At 42.6% G+C, this 17,049-nt stretch overlaps 1 long non-coding RNA gene across 11 annotated transcripts in view; it reads right to left on the bottom strand.

Moving 5' to 3' along the window:
• Nucleotides 1-17,049, bottom strand: part of LOC144312917 (uncharacterized) — a 39,304-nt gene that overhangs the window by 12,081 nt on the left and 10,174 nt on the right. For 3 of the 11 annotated variants that reach the window (XR_013378573.1, XR_013378568.1, XR_013378572.1), the window contains exons 2-4: nucleotides 9,074-9,191; nucleotides 8,432-8,509; nucleotides 3,119-3,217 (exon numbers count right to left, since the gene is read on the bottom strand). This is a non-coding gene — a long non-coding RNA (uncharacterized LOC144312917). Of the gene's footprint in view, nucleotides 1-3,118; nucleotides 3,218-8,431; nucleotides 8,510-9,073; nucleotides 9,192-10,095; nucleotides 10,217-14,148; nucleotides 14,310-15,936; nucleotides 16,354-17,049 lie in introns of all 11 variants that reach the window. The other 8 variants (XR_013378565.1, XR_013378567.1, XR_013378569.1 and 5 more) reach the window with 7 other exon arrangements.

Below are 17,049 nucleotides of genomic sequence, written 5' to 3'. Positions count from 1 at the left end.
CAATCTTACTCATTTTTTTGTTCAGGATGTCTGAAGACATGAGTTTATTGCTTCGTGTGAAAAATGTACACTGCCCACCAAATGGATCACAATGCCTCCCAAGGCTATAGTCTCCTTCTAAAGGAAACTGCCGCCTAGAGCCTTATGCTCCAGGCCATCGATCCCGATTCTGACTACACATTAGAATCACTGGAGAGCTTTGAAAACATGTCAGGGATGCCTGGATGGCTCAGTGGTTGAGTGTCTGCCGTCAGCTCAGGTCGTGATCCTGGGGTCGTGGGATTGAGTCCCACATGGGCTTCCCCTAGGGAGCTTGCTTCTCCCTCTGCCTATGTCTCTGCCTCTCTCTCTCTCTCTCTCTCTCTCTCTCTGTGTCTCTCATGAGTAAATAAATAAAATCTTAAAAAAAAAGAAAAGAGAGCATTCCACTATCTAAACCCCACTCCCACAGATTCTAATTCCAAGATTCTGATTAATCTTGGATGGGATCTAATTTCTAAAGCCATCACAGAAGCTTCTGTTCTGCCAATTGGGTTGAGAACCACTGTTCTAGACCATTCCATAAGCTGGAGTAGCCAGGCTCAGCACAATCCTACATTCCTCCCCCATATGCAATTAATTGGACCAGTGTTTAACACTTGGCCCAAGGACAGCCAATACCTAAGCTGGCCTGGGCCATTTGAGGTGGTGTGGGTTAGGATCTCCAAGACCATCATCCCTGTATTTAGAGATTTGCTAGGAGAACTCATGGGATCCAGCACATAAGCTGGACTCATGGCTAAGATTTATTACAATGACAATACAGATACACCATCAGATTATAATGGAAAAAGACACAGGAAGAATCTAGAGAAATCCATAGTCTTCCTATGCTCTCTCCTTCTGTGAGGGGATACACATGAGCATACTACTTTCTCCACACTGAAAAATGCAGTAACATGTATATGGTGTTTTTGCCCAGAAAAGCTCATTAGAGACTCAGCATTCAACATTTTTCTTGGGGGCTGATCACATCTGCACTCTGCCTATCACATTCCAAATTCCAGACTCCCAGGAGGAGCTCAGGTATTCAGCATAAATCACATTGTTCACGCAAACAGTCTAGCACAGAAAACCACCCTTATCAGTTATGAGAATGTTGGAAACACCCAGACACCAGCCAAGGGCCAATCTTGTAAGCCCGCCCTTCTAGAGATAGCAGTCTCGGGCCTGCTATGTTAACTCTTTTCTGCACATGGCCCAAAGCAGAAGTGGTAATTATTAGCTATACTGATAAACTCTGTCTCAGGAATATGACTTGGGAAACAAGAATAGCCTCAGACTGTTGATTTTGAGGGGAGAAATGACCAGCCACAAAGAAAAACAAAGATAAGGGCATGGCTGAGTCACACCGATGGTGACGCTCTAGTGAAGAGAACAAAGTCCTGTGCCAAGGGTTCAACAGGATGATATAGCTCTTCAGACTCTGATGGTTCTTCTGTTTCCCAAATATTGTCCCTCTTCTCTCCCTGAAACATATCACCCCCAACTTCTCCTGGTTTTCCATGCATTTTTTTGTGTCCCTTAGAGGCACTTTAGAAGTTTATCCACTCTACTTGTGGTTCAGCCTCTCTAAAAAAATTGCAATCACTCAGCCAGAGTAAGTCTTGTTAGCGCTTTTAGTCAAAAGATATTAAGCCCACTCACTGCATGATGCTGACCCAGGATCGCCTCAGTCATAGGCAAACCTCAAAGAGGGAGGGGAAGGTGTGTGAGTTCATCACCCTGACCAGGCTTGATAAAATCATCTCAAGAATACTAGTTTATTCCTCTCCACCCTGCAGCATGTCTTCCCAGTGCTAACACTTTCTGTTACCACTCTGTATTCTTACCAACATGGTGGTTATTGATTCCAATAAATAGTAGACTCTTAGACTTGCAAGAGACATTACAAATCGTTTGAAATTCAATCCTCTGGCTTTAAAGATGAAAAGCTATAGGCTCAGTAGGATCTATAGACTTATCCAAGGACTCACAGCTGGCTTGAACCAGAGAAGAACTAGAAATCTAATCTCCTGACTCACAGGAGATTTAATTTATTGCCATCTTAGGCTTTTCATCCTGGTCTTTTCCTGTGCAATAGACTTCAGGTTTAAAACTGTGGGTAACATCGAACTATTTCTGCAGCTTTTATCTTTTCAAAGTCTGTTGTCATTCCCATTAAATATTAACATATTAACAAGGCTGTGGATTTGTGATTGTGAAATAAGTAAATAAGACATCATTCTCCAGCATGCTAATGTTTACAGACTAAGATCACATGTTCCTAAAGAACAGGAGGGTACACTCAAATTTTGTATTTTTGAGTCTCTAAGAACAAGTCAGCACAATGTGTTATTTGCTGGAGTTATGTCTAAAGGAGAATTTACGGGCAGCCCCAGTGGCTTAGCCGTTTGGCACCGCCTCCGGCCCAGGGTGTGATCCTGGAGACTCTGGATCGAGTCCCGCATCGGGCTCCCTGCATGGAGCCTGCTTCTCCCTCTGCCTATGTCTCTCTCTTTCTGTGTCTCTAATAAATAAATAAAATCTTCAAAATAAATAAATAAATAAATAAATAAATAAATAAATGAGAATTTACCCTTTACTCACTCATTTACTTTTAAAACTACGTCAAGTGACAGTATTCGACTCAAAGAAAGTAAATGCTACCTGCATAACAACTTTACTCAGAAGTTAGGCATCAGTTAATCTATCAGTAATCAGTGAAGGAGGACTTAGTTAACCACTATTAAAATCCCAACACTGGGGATGCCTGAGTGGCTCAGCGGTTAAGCATCTGCCTTTGGCTCAGGGCGTGATCCCAGGGTCCTGGGATCGAGTTTCACGTCGGGCTCCCTGCGTGGAGTCTGCTTCTCCCTCTGCCTATGTCTCTGCCTCTCTCTCCGTGTCTCTCATGAATAAATAAATAAATAAAACCTTTAAAAAAATAAAATAAAATCCCAACACTGTGCCAGAGCTGGGTATAATGGAGGGAGGCAAACCAATACAAAATAAGATATTCTCAGAACATTTAAAATGCAGAAAAACATTACAGAAAAATATTTAAAATAATAAGCACTTAGATCATACAGTAACTTACCATGTCACAAGAACTCAAGGATGAGACAGATCGGCAGATATAGGGCAAGTCCAATTCACATTTTCTGACTACACCTTTGTCCTTGGAAGTTGAAGAAACCTAGTAGAAAGGCAAGCCAGCTTTGATGTCCATCTGATTTTTATTTGTAATTCTTTCATGCATACGAATGTTTATTGAACACATTTTTATGTGCCTAACAGTTTGCTAGCCACTGCAAAAGATCCAACCATGGGCATATTGCTGAAACTCTTAAGACCTCAATTTTCTCATCAGTGAAATATGATCAATGGACCAAATAATACTAGCTCCCTTATAGTTTTTATGTTCTGTGAGTCTAACATCTCCAAGATGAAGAAAGAATTTCTGCTAACTTCTTACAATCTATCAGAAGCAACAAGATTTGTGTGTGTGTGAAATCATTAAATAGGAATATCAGATTTTCAGGGGTTCTGGACTTTTGACCCTTCTAACAAACAGGAGGGTTATAATATATTTCCTTCAGTAGCTCAGTCAGTACACCTCACAGTGGATCAGTCACCTCTTTGCACAATTAGGAATCACTGGATTCAGTGTTCAAATGAATGGAAGAGTTGACAGAGGAACTAATGAGCAGAAATGGCAAAAACAAACAAAACACTTTTCTTCTTTCATTCAAAAGAGATTCAACTACTTACAGTGTTCCAGGCATTGTGCTAGGCACCCCAGATTAAAAACAAACCACAAATCCAGCCCTTAAGGGACTTAAAGCATTATATCCCAGATCAACTATAGGACACTATAGACTACAGATACCAGAAAACCTGATAGACTTAACCACTAAAAACTATTGGATGATGTAACTAGAATCCTAAAAGTACAGCAGGCATCACAGTTGTGTTAATCTAGTGACTCCAACTAGGTTTCAAAGAAACTTGGTTCAAGGTTCCCAGCTCTTGTGCTGAGTAGCAATGGTAATAAAACACTTACTTAACCTGTTTATTTTTATCCATTGTCATAATTAAACTGGTTAACTATGTGCAATAGTTAAAATTTTTTTAAAAAAACACAGGACTTGGAGCATCTGAGTGGCTCAGTCGGTCAAGTGTCTGCCTTCAGCTCAGGTCATGATCCCAGGGTCCCAGGATTGAGCCCCACGTCTGGCTCCCTGTGCAGAGGGGAGCCTGCTTCTCCCTCTCCTCACTCTGCCTGCTGCTCTGCCTACTTGTGCTCTCTCTCTCTTTGTCAAATAAATAAATAGTTTTTTAAAAAACAAACACAGAATTTTATAACCCACAGCTGATTTTGTGAAAAAAAAAGATTTTTAAAAAATTGGTTGAAAGGTGATTTGAGAGTAATAATCCGTAGAATGTAGTGGAAGCTCTTTTTAAAAAGAAGCATTTAGGGGCTCCTGGGTAGCTCAGTTGGTTGAGCAGCCGACTCTTGGTTTCAGCTCAGATCATGATTTTGGGGTCATGAGATGGAGCTCTGCATTTGGGCTCCACAACCAGCGGGGAGTCAGCTTGAGGATTCTCTCTCCCTCTCCATCTGCCCCTCCTCCCGCACACTCTCTCAAGAAAAGAAAGAAAGAAAGAAAGAAAGAAAGAAAGAAAGAAAGAAAGAAAGAAAGAAGAAAAAGAAAATTTGACTGAGAAAGGAAGATAAAATAAAAAGGTGATAACTGGAAAAGACCTTGAGATAACAGAGATAGAGCTTTCTATGTTGAAAGACAAGAAACCCAAATATTTGTATATCCTGTGAGGCAGGCTCTAGGGGAGTCAAAGAAGTTGAAAATACAAGAGAAAAAGGATTCTGCACATTGCAGAGCTGGATACTGAATGCAGGTGCAGGAATTTGCCTTGATCAGATGACATGAGGAGGACGATTTTAATTATTTCATTTTATTAAATGCCCACTAGGCCAGGTACCAGCCTAAGTGTTCTGCACATTATCTAATTTTACCTTCACAACAAACACAAGAGGCACATACTCTTTTTACCTCCACTCAGCACCCTCCACTCAGTCTGAAACTGAGGTTTGGAAATTATTAAATAACATCTGGTAGGAATAGAACACAAATGTGAACCTGAGTTTCACACCAAAGTCTACGTCCTAATACCTATGTAAACAGAAGTAAAGAAACGAGAATAAGTGCAAATATTGAAACATCTATAGGTGATGGGGTAAGAATTTGTAAGAATTTATGTTGGATAGAATCCGAATTTTCCATGAAGGATATGAAATTAACCACAGAGACAGAGGAATTTGGACAAGATCTACAGGCTACAAAGGAGGGAATCGAATGACTGGCAGGGAGGGAGATGCAATATTCAATGAGAATTTTCCAGAATTAATGAAAGACTTACATTTCCAGATTGAAGAATCACAATGAATACTAAATTAAACAAGTAAGAATGAATCCACACCTACACTCCTCTGAGTAAAACTGCAGAACACCATTGATAATGAGATAGATCCTAACAGTAATCAGAACAAAAAGATTATCTACGGAGTTACAATTAAAGTAGGCTTCCCAACAGAAAAAAAAAAAAAAAAAAAAACTAAGCCCACAAAACAGAGAGTGCTGAGGAGACCTGTCAGCTACATTATCATTCAAGAGGAGAAAGAAAATTGAATAAGCAAAGTCTGAGTGTGTGTGCCATACACGATGAGTGGCATACTTGTTCAGATAGTCCTTGAAGGAACCCCTGAAGGATGTACTTTGGGAAACGGAACTGAAAAGGAAAGAATAGCGTTCAAGGAGTCAGATAAGTACTCAGGTAAATCCTCATTGACTCTTTGAAATAACAATGATAATAATGACTGAGGATGGGGATTTAGACACGGTAAGATTAAAACGTTAAAACATTAGAAGGTGGGAAGCTGATTGTCTTGTTCTAAAAAATTCTAAAGTCGTTGCTTTGTTCAGAAAAAGTATAGATATATTGATTTTTTGACTCTTTAGGGGATTTTGTTGACACAAGAGTAACCATTATAGAAAGAAAATTACGATCTCTCATTTCAAAGTAGGAGAACTTAAAAATCGTGGTGGGTGTGACTAATTGTAGGTGTACTTAATCTCCATAGACACAAAGAAGGATTGGGGTGCCCAGGTGGCTACATTGGTTAAGTGTCTGTCTTGGCTCATGTCATGATCCCTGGGATCCTGGGATGGAGCCCGGCATCAGGCTCCCTGCGCAGTGGAGAGCCTGCTGCTTCTTCTCCCTCTGTCCCTCTCCCTACCCCACCATGCTCTTGTGCTCTCTCTCTCTCTCTCTCAAATAAATAAAATCTTTAAAAAAAAAAAAAAGATCTATAGGAAATCTGACAAATTAATATTTGTTAGTTCCATAGGTATATCTATAATTTCCCCTTTTTAAAATTTAAAATTACAATTAAGTTTTTTTTTGTTTTTAAAGAGTAAGCTTCCTGTGCTCTGAATTGTCAGTTTTTACCTGATCATGTACTCCATAATCACTCACCCTTCACTGAATAAGGACTAAGCTAGCAGCGCTCCGTTTTGCCTCTCCTACAGAAGCAGTAGAGGATATTTACCTTTCTGTTTTTCCTGGAAGCCATCTGAACTTTTTTTTTTTAAGAGCTTTTTTATTTATTTGAGAAAAAGTGAGAGAGAAAGATCACAAACAGGGGTAAGAGCAGAGGGAGAAGTAGATTCCCTGCTGAGCAGGGAGCCCAGTGGCGGACTTGATCCGGGACTCTGGGGTCATGACCTGAGCCAAAAGCAGACACTTAAGCAACTGAGCCAGCAGGTACCCACGCCATCTGAACTCCGAGCTCATGCACCAGCCTCCCAGCAACAGTCACAGCCTGTCCTGCCAGGTCCCAGTGACCTCCATGCTCTAGTTGGTGATTATCACTTAGATTCTCCTGGAAGAGTAATCTTAACCTTTCAAAGGCCTCTTCCAGAGACAGACTGTCTCTGTCTGTCTACATTTATCATGTTCATGGTCTACTTGGGCAACTGTCATAAACTGATACACAATGTGTCTGATAATCACAGTCACACTTTGTATCGGTTGTAAAGAGAGATTATTGCTGGAGCCGAGCCCGGCTGATCTGGATGATCACAGACTGTGCTCCTTGCCCCTTGCCGTCTTTGCCAAGGTGCTGGGTGTGTCCTCTTCCCGGTTGTCAACAATCCCAGCACTAGTCTGGCCTGAGCATGTGACCAAGATGAATAGGACATGAGCAAAACAATGAGACCTATTCAATATCCAAGCTAGTTTTGAGTTCTGCTAAAACAAATCAAACTATTCCCACTGCAGTACTGACTTAGAGGAGAAAAGCAATTTATTTAAAACAGACTCTTCAAAACTTCAGACAGACCTCTTTTAAGGAAAAATAATTTACAGATTTCCACTACTGATATAAATTACTTTCTTTTTTTTTTAATTTATTTATTCATGAGAAAGAGAGAGAGAGAGAGAGAGAGAAAGAGAGAGGCAGAGGGAGAAGCAGGCTCCATGCAGGGAGCCCGACGTGGGACTCGATCCCGGGTCTCCAGGATCAGGCCCTCGGCTGAAGGCGACGCTAAACCGCTGGGCCACCGGGGCTGCCCCTATAAATTAATAAATTACTTTCACTGGTATGTTCTCTCCCTCTTTTTTCTTGTGCTCCCAGCTTACTGAGATTCTTAGATCTTGAGTTTCTGCTTAAAAAGAATCAAATTTGGAAAAATCTCAGTAATTATTTCTTTTTTGCTTTGATTTCCCCTTCCCTCCAGTTAATCCAACAACACATATAATTAGGTTGCTCGGAGTTGTTCCAACTATAGTTGGAACCCTGGGGCAGAGAAAATGCCACTTTCATCCCTGCTTCTTGGTGTTGTTGACAGTCACGTAGTGACAGAGAATGACAAGCAAGGAAGGATGATGTGCCCAGAATGTGGGCGATGATGGCGAGCAGCACGTCTGTGGTCCGTGATTGTCCTGATCAGCCGGGCTCGGCCCCAGCAATAATCTCTCTTTACAACAGCGATAAAGATGACCGTGATCATGCCGACGCACCGGGTAACAGTTTATGGAAAGGCAGCCCGTCACATGGTCTGTTGCACCCCAGCTGCCACCCTGTACTCCTGCACCGTGCGTGTTTAGGGCCTTGATTCCCATCCTGTAAGACCTCCTGCAACCTATTCTGAATAAAAATTTGGTGAGAAACTCCTTTCTGTCTTTGTCTTTCTGTCTTTCCTCCTGGCTCTTATCTCACCATAAGCAAGTAAACAGTCCTCTCCTACCGGCCCATCTCTGGTTAATGAAGTTCCCTGTTCTTTCCCCACCCAGCCCAGGGCCTCTCAACCAGGCAGTTGTTTCCACTTACACTGCAAAGGGCCAGTCCAAATGCTCAAAGTTTGGCGTTCCTTCCTTGTCCTTCCTGGGTGTGACTGAGGAATAAAAACTGGGGAGGAGGCATGATAGAAAGTTCAAGTTTCTCATTTAGATCTAAAAAATCTCCATTCTGGGGGCACCTGGCTGGTTCAATCAGTAGAGCATGTGATTCTTGATCTCAGGGATATGAGTTTGAGCCCCACATTGGGTATACAGATTATGTATAATAACACTAAGTACAAATAAAAGATCTCAATCCTAGTAGACAAGCCCTTCACAAACTATCAATCAGAAAAACTGCGTGTACCTCTCGCACCTAGCCCATTGCCAAGGACACATTGGTGGTACTTGTTCAATACTGAGTATATGAATGAATCTATGCATTTCCATGGGTCTCTGACTTCAGCAAATGTCATCATGCCTTTTGATCACATAATACATTATATTTTTATATTTGTACTTTAATGGGAAATCTGGAGGCAAAACAAATTACTATTGCTGTGAAATGCCATGGCTATTTTAATAAGATTTCAACACTGGTCAGTCACATTTACTGTCTAAGGCTGTCCTAGTCAGGGTTATTAGTGCTACTAGCTTCCCCCAGAAAAATCCTAAAACTTTAGTGACTTAATACCGCTGTTTTGTTTCTAGTCCACTTTGCATTCTGATGCTGGTTAGGTGGCTTTCCCAGGTGGATTTCTTCTAAGTCTTGACTCAGGATACAGGCTCCCTTCCAACCGTGGCTCCGCCTCCTAAAAAAGGGGAGAGAATTGAAAATCTGCAAATGTTGCTGGCTTGCGTCATTACTGCTAATGTTCTTTTGGCCAGAACTAATCATCTAGTCCCAAAGCACTGGGAAAGGCAGTTTTCTTGAGTGCTCAGGAATTGAATATATATGGTTTGGCTTTTATTATAATCAGAATACAGTAAAAACACTCTATAACTAAGATTATTCCAGGGACACCTGGGTAGCTCAGTGGTTGAGCATCTGCCTTCAGCTCAGGGCATGATCCCAGAGTCCCAGGATTGAGTCCTACATCGGGCTCCCTGCGTGGAGCCTCCTTTTCCCTCTGCCTGTGTCTCTGCCTCTCTCTCTCTCTCTCTCTGCGTCTCTCATGAATAAGTAAATACAATCTTTAAAACAAAAAAAAGATTATTCCATGTAAATGGTCTGGTTTTAAAATCCAGGGGTATATTACTTATGAGATAAAAATTGTCTAGAGATTTAGTAAATAGTATCTATCTATTGATGGTGAAAGTGATAGCAATGATTTCTCTGCTTCATCTCTGCCCTTACCCCTTTCTATCTCAAAACTCGTCATACCAAGTCCTGCTACTTTTCACTGTGCTCAAGTTCTCAATCCTACTGCAAGAAGTGAAGTCCTTTCCATAGCCTCAGACCAAGCAAGTCAAGATTTTTGGTGCTAATCCTAACCATCTATAGGTATTCCCATATCTTTTACTCCCATTCATTACGTACATGACTTCTTTCCACTTCTGGATGAATAATTTCTTTCTTACATATGGCCCACCACAGATCTGCAGGCCAAAGGGCCACATCTGGGTGGCACAATCAACAGCATACATTGAAGGGGTCGCTTATCATTAGAACCTCAACGCTTATTGGATACCTCCTAATCAGCTGTTTTCACTGACCTCACCATCTTCAGGAATTTCCAGAAAGAAGAGGATTCTGTTGACAAATTCTTTTTCTCCACTTCCCAGTTAGCTGCTTATACCCGTGGCCTCCCGGACCCCAAGTCGGTGATCAAAGGGCCTTGGGGAAATCCAAAGAGGTTATCAGCAGGAGGAGCAGTGAGTTTTATCAGCCTTCTCTGAGAACCTGTTGTTGCTAGACACCGTTCTAAGTGCTCTCAGTGGATGAGCTCAAGGAATCCTGAGGATGCTTCAGGACTATTATTATTTCCTTTTTACAGATGAGGGAACTAGAAAGTTAAGTAACTTGTCCAAGGAACACACTAATGGTCGGTAGAACAGCACCCAAGCCCAACTCTGTACAGGGGTAGGTATGGCTGCCATAGAAAGAGAGAAGCAGGGAAAGGAGGAGGATATCATTTCCCTGTTCTAGCAGTGGGACAGCTGAGCAAAAAAGCGGGGGGGCAGGAAGACTCGAGAGCCCTGCTCCTCCTCCTCGCCCCCCTTCATCACTGCACCCTCCACCTGCTGGTGCCCAGAGACCCCCCCTGCCATCGCCCTGCCTTGGCAGGCCCAGCTACCTTTCCATGGGCTCTTTGTCAACTCTCCATAGCTAAGTGGGTTAACACGATTCAAAGGAGAAAACAGAAGGAAACTGTGTTTTGGCATTTAGTCCAAACAGCATTCCTCCACCCAGTGTTTCCACTAATAATACTGGTACTTTATAACCGTCGGATTTAAAAAAATAAATAAATACATGCCATTCACAGTCATGAAAAGAAAGTCAGCAAGCCTTAAACTATCAGCATGCTGACTCTGATGACTCACTAAGGGGTCTCAGAAGACAAACCACAGACTGGTTCCTGAACTATGTCCTCAGGTCTGTGGTGTATCTCCTTCTTCTCAGGCCCCTGGTGACAAGGACCAGCTCAGCTCTCCCACACCAAGCAGCCCAGCAGCTGAAAGAGGAAGCGCCCTGAGAACCTGCACCGCCACCCTTCATACTCCTAGGAGTGCTTGTTTGTTTAGCAGTGTGTATACCCATGTGCTGTTTGCTAACCCGGGGCTCCTTTCCCCTACATCCCAGCCAGAAGAACTTTCTATGGTACACCTCTATAGTATGCCCCCCAAAAGCTCAGCCTTAGGTGATTGAAAACAGCAGCTTCTGAAAACAAGGTCAGACTAGAAAGTCTGTGTTCCAAACAGACCTGACACAGGTCCTGACACAGGTCCTGACACAGGCACCCACCTCCACATCTCCTTTCATCCTAACAGAGACTTACCGAGATGAGAAGGGAATAATCTAACACCAGGGAATTATGTGGATCTACACAATCCACATAATTTGTCTTTGTTTATGTATTTAAAATCATACACACACACACGTGTGTGTGATATTTACCCTGTGGCCACATAGAACTGTGACAGGTTTCTTAAGTTCAGTAATGTCATGTACATATCACGTACTATCTTGTTTCACATTTCATTATGTTTCCTACAGTGGCCAACTGTCCCCCTCTCTGAGATGACAGGACATTATGAGTTGGCTTGGCCCATGGTGTGGGAGGTGAGTAGGGGTGGGTCCCTCCTCCGTTCTGCTCTGTTACTGCAGACACCTTTTGTCTTATTTATTTATTTTTTGAGAGGAGGGGAGGAGCAGAGGCAGAGGGAGAGAGAAAATCTTATGTGGACTCCACACCCCACATGGAGCTCAACGTGGTACTCAATCCCATGACCCTGAAATCATGACCTGAGCTGAAATCAAGAGCTTACACTCAACCAACCAAGTCATCCAGGTGCCCTGCAAACACTTTTTAATGCTTTTAGCAAAACAGTTTATACTGACAAGGAGAACAGGTTGCCAAATATCTAAGAGTCAGGGCCTCCACTTCCCTAACAGGATCCCGTCAGAGAAAGAGACAAGAACGGTGTTGCATATCAATATCAGGTTTTTGGCTCAACCACCACTGTTGAATAAAGCCATGTTACGTGTAAGGATTCCAGCTTCACAATTGATTTGGAGTTGTCATTTGCTCTGTCATAAGACAGCCACTATCCAGACGGTGATGCTAATCTAGCTCTAGTCTTTATCATGCTTTCCCAGAGTTACTGACTTTGTTCTTCTAGAAGGGGCCGAGGCTCGCCTACTATGCCCCTACAGCACCTCGCTGAGAGCCTGCCACGTGGCCGGGTCCTGTCATGGACATTCTCCACCTTCCCCTCCAGGTCTACTCTCCACCTCTCCCCACCCTTCTTCACCGGCTCTGTGCCTGCATCACCAGGGGTTCTTTGCCTTCAGTTTTTGGCCGGATACCAGAATGGAGAACATTGGCAGGAGATGGAAGAGGCAGAGATCAGAGCCCTGATCTCTTTGGACCAGGCAGCAGCTGCATTCCTCTGCTAACAGCTACAAGGGCCATCAAGCAGTGTCTCCCCGCACCACACCACGGGTCTCACCAAGTTAGTTTCCTTTTATCACGGCCCCGCCTTTATAACCACTCCCCATTAAACTGTGCTCACTCACCCCTTTTCACAAATTCCCTTTTGTGTGTTTTATGATAGGGCCCTAACCAGTAAGAATGCACATAAATATTTATACAAACACATAGAATTTTCTTTAACATGATATAATTCAGGAAAATACACAGGTAACAACTTAGAGACGAGCGCCGTCTCAGAGGCCAAAGTCTCCCCAACAGCACGACTCTTGAAAAGCAGACTTTGTCTCGAACCCCAGCTTTGTACTTTGCCAGGCTATGTGGTCGGCCCTCGACAAATCCCCTTCCGTCACACACACACACACACACACACACACACACACACATACAACCAGGATGCTGACTTCTGGTCCAAAGGAAACAACCCTCTGTACCACCAGAGAAACTCCTTGAGGCTGGAGGACTCCACAGTCTCCCCTGGATTTTGGTGTCTCCTGCTCTTTCCCCATACACACGCACACTCACACAGACACACTCTCACAAATATACACACACTCATATACATATTACACACTCATACTTCCACCCCCAAGATACCTCAAAAACACCAGATCAAGAGGGACTTCCAGCCTCAGTAACACGTGTGGCTGACCTCCCATGCTTATGGTGTTCCCCAGTCTCCAGGGCCAAGAAGGCACAAATGACACAAAATACCACCACATTTTCTGCTGCAATGTGAATAGCACTTATTTCAGTCAAAAGCCCACCCACATACCGTCTTCATTGAAATTTTTTTTAATAAATGATTCATGAAAGATGAAATTATTTTTATAAGTTTCTGTCTTGCCCGTGGAACTAAAATATAACTGTAACCAAAAAATTTTTAAATTTTTAAATGAGAGTGATGGAGCACCTGGGTGGCTCAGTCCGTTAAGCGTCTGCCTTCAGCTATGCAGCGTTAGGCACTATAAATGCCTTGATGTCAGGATCCTTGTCTATAACGTTGACTGAGAACCCCAAAGTTTGGAAGAAGCTGGACACAAGATAGCCTTTTGATAAATATCTTTTGAAAAAAATGAACAAAAATTTATTAACCCATTTAACCCTCACAGCACCCTATAAAAAAGATGAGGCAGGTATTTTCTCCCACGTTTACAAAGGAAGAAACTCACCTTCAGAGACTTGGCCGAATGCAGGCCGTCTGTGCCTGCTTGAGTTTGGTATCAGTGGTTTATTAAGAGTAAATACACCTGTTGCAGGGGCGGGCGTGCTGTGTTTGTGCCCTTTCTCCTGACACATGGGAAAAGGTGCCCAGAAATGAATAAACAGCAAAAATGACTTAGAAAATTTGAGTATTTCATGGATTGGAAGATCAACATATTTGAAGTTAGTAACCTGGTGTAAAATTTTAATAAAAACCTCTCATCCATCTCGAGGGCACCCTGGTGAACCCTCTATGGGCAGAAATGTCACCCTTTTCACCCACTTCACTGGGTCTAGGACACAGGTCCCCTAATCATAATGCTGCAACCTCTTTGACCAGATCCTATTGGTCTGATTTCCTTGTCCTTTCCTCTGCCCCCAGATTCTCAAACATTTAAGATCCAGAATTTACCCTCGGGATGCCCACTCTCTGCTCCAAGAAGTGCTAAGTCTTACTTAAGCCTCTGGAGGCAGCCCAGCTTCTGTTTCCTCTGGGGAGTCACCTTTCCTCTTCCCGTGCTTCCTCTTCTTCAGGTCACAGACGTAAAAGAGGAAGCAGTGCCCAGGCTCTAGCTAAAAATGGGAAGTGGATAGGTACAGGTCTTTTTCTGTTTAAGATTTTATTTATTTATTCATGAGAGACACAGAGAGAGAGAGGCAGAGACATAGGCAAAGGGAGAAGCAGGCTCCCTGTGGGCAGCATGATGAGGACTCGATCCCAGGACCCAGGGATCATGCCCTGAGCCAAAGGCAGATGCTCAACCACTGAGCCACCCAGGTGCCCCAGATGGCACAGACCTTAATCTACCCTGGGGTCAGAAACCAGGAGTCAGTCCAGGGAAAGCAATCTTGGTGAGGAGACCACCAAGCCATTACTTTAAGGACCCCTCAGAGCCCGGGCCACCTGCCTCATGTATAATCCAGAAGATAACTGAACGAGGGCAGGGAGGTCTCAGCATCCATGGGTTTGTAACCTCTTCCTTCTTCCCCGGTGAGCTCATGGGCTCTCTCCATCTCTCTTCCTTCCACCAATACTCCCTTTACTCCTGGGGTGCATGGATGCCTACCCAATATGTGATTTCAGAGGAATTAGAAAGTGCCCCCCCCAAAAAAAAGAAAGTGGGCCCAGCAAGAAACCCACCAATTAGAGGTTCCATTGGGGGTTAATTACCCTCCTTTACAAAGCTAATTATTAAAGGGAAAAAAGAAATGGACAAGCAATCACATGGTGCTGAATTGTCTATAGTGTAGACAAAGGGAGGCTTTGAATCAGCTGTGGAGAGGAAGAGGGGAGCCAATAGGAAACTTGGACCTTTTGTATGCTGCTCAAGAAGAGAGAGGGGAAAAAAAGAGTTCTTGTCAAGTTGGCAATTACATGTTAAAATTCCACATAAAAATAGTAATGGGAAAACAGGAAAATCTTTGAAGCATTCCATAATTTGAGGCAGTCCATTGCTCACACCAGAGGGAAACAAAACACAACTCAACAGACACAACAGCCTAACAGGGATGACTTATTTCATCTCGTTGCTTCCTTTGTAACAGCTAGCTAATATCTATCAGGTTGAAGCATGCAGGAGATTGGACAAGAGGTTACTGTGAATAGGGGTCAGTCAACATGTCTCCCTATTCATTTAGGACAATCATGACTTCAAATAAGCTATTGCAAGGCCCCATTGCACACTGAATCTGATTTGAATTCATATATTAATTTTTAGCTAAGAAAGCAAGGTCATAATTAATAGCCTTGGAAAGGCAATGTTTTTCTTTCAATCAGAAATACTGGGTTTGAATATTTTCTCTTTTACTAGCTGGGCAACTCAAACTCTCTGAGGAAACAATTTTCTCATAAGCAAATGGTGTAATGCTAGCTAACTAATAAGGTGATGGGGAAGTAGCCAAGTTAGATAACCTACCTAAGGCTGCTGTTACAGAGCCTGGGACTTTATTTATTTTTATTTATTTATTTTAGTGCCTGGGATGTTAACAGATCTTAAATAAATGGTAGCTTTTACTCTTACTGGGGCATTCAGAAAGCAGCCTATGGGTGTGAGACACAGACTTTAGGAAAAAGCTCTACCCGGGGAGTTGTATAGACCTCATCACCCATAAATTAAAGTAATGATCTTATTGGTTACTTGAGGATGAAATGAGATTGCATACAATATAGCTAGTGTATGCTCCCCAACACCATACGTACTCAGTGCTGCCTCCTGTCATCATTAATTAAGCTGTGTTCAATCATTGCACTTCAGATTGCTGGAGAAAGCTTGATGGTCCAGAGAACTTGAGAAAGAGGACCTTTCTGAGAAGGCAAAGGCCAATTAGCTTCTTGTCTTTGGTCATTCTGAGGCCTGCTAAACTCAAGTGTACATGGGATTCAGGTCAAAGCCCAAAGGAGACCAAAGAGTTCAGATCTTCGTGTCCCTCTTGGCTGTTTTATCCAGTTATCTCTCAAGCATTTGACCTTCTAAATAAAAACTCAGGGTCGGTAGAAGGAGCACAGAAATTGGCAAAGTGCAGAAGAGCTGTCCTTCGGATGGAAGCAGAATCCTTGGGATACAGCATCCTTGCCAGGATAGGATGGGTCTAATAATCTTCATACAATGACTCCAAACTTAAAAAAAAAATTAGACAAGAGGAAGAAAATTAACCCTGAAAAATTATTCGATGTCAAATTCTAACAACTGACCCTTTGTCAACAGCCAGAGAGTTAACAAAACAAACAAAACAAAAGCTACTGAAACAAATGATCTCTACCCCATTGACAGATTTTATGCTGGAAATCTGCTCTATTCACATATTCACATATTGTTTTTTAATGATTATAATCCTAAATTTACTACCCAAAATGCAAAATGAACTCTTGGGTGTTTTCTAAAGGGAGGACTGGAAGGGGAAAAACTCATAAATTTTATTTTAAGGACAAAGCCAACTACTCAAATACCTGAGTGTTAGACCTAGAAAAAGATAATATGGCTTCGTTATAAAAATTGTGAATTCAGGGCACCTGGGTGGCTCAGTCAGATAAGCATCTGAATCTTGATTTCAGCTCACATCATGATCTCTGGGTCCTGGAATCAAGCCCTATGTCAGGTCCCACACTGAGCATGGAGTCTGCTTGAGGATTCTCTCTCCCTCTCCCACTGCCCCTCCCCCTGCTCATGTTTTCTCCCTAAAGTAAATAAATAAATAAATATTTTTTAAAAATTGTGAATACAGTGTTTAGCCTTCAATGAGAAAGAAGAGAGTATTAGGAAAGAAGAGTATTTGTCAAGATATTTAGCTCTTCTCCAGGATAACCCACACCTGG

Source organism: Canis aureus, chromosome 4 (assembly GCF_053574225.1).
Source record: "Canis aureus isolate CA01 chromosome 4, VMU_Caureus_v.1.0, whole genome shotgun sequence".
Lineage (NCBI taxonomy): Eukaryota > Metazoa > Chordata > Mammalia > Carnivora > Canidae > Canis > Canis aureus.
This window is presented reverse-complemented; position numbering and strand designations above follow the sequence as displayed.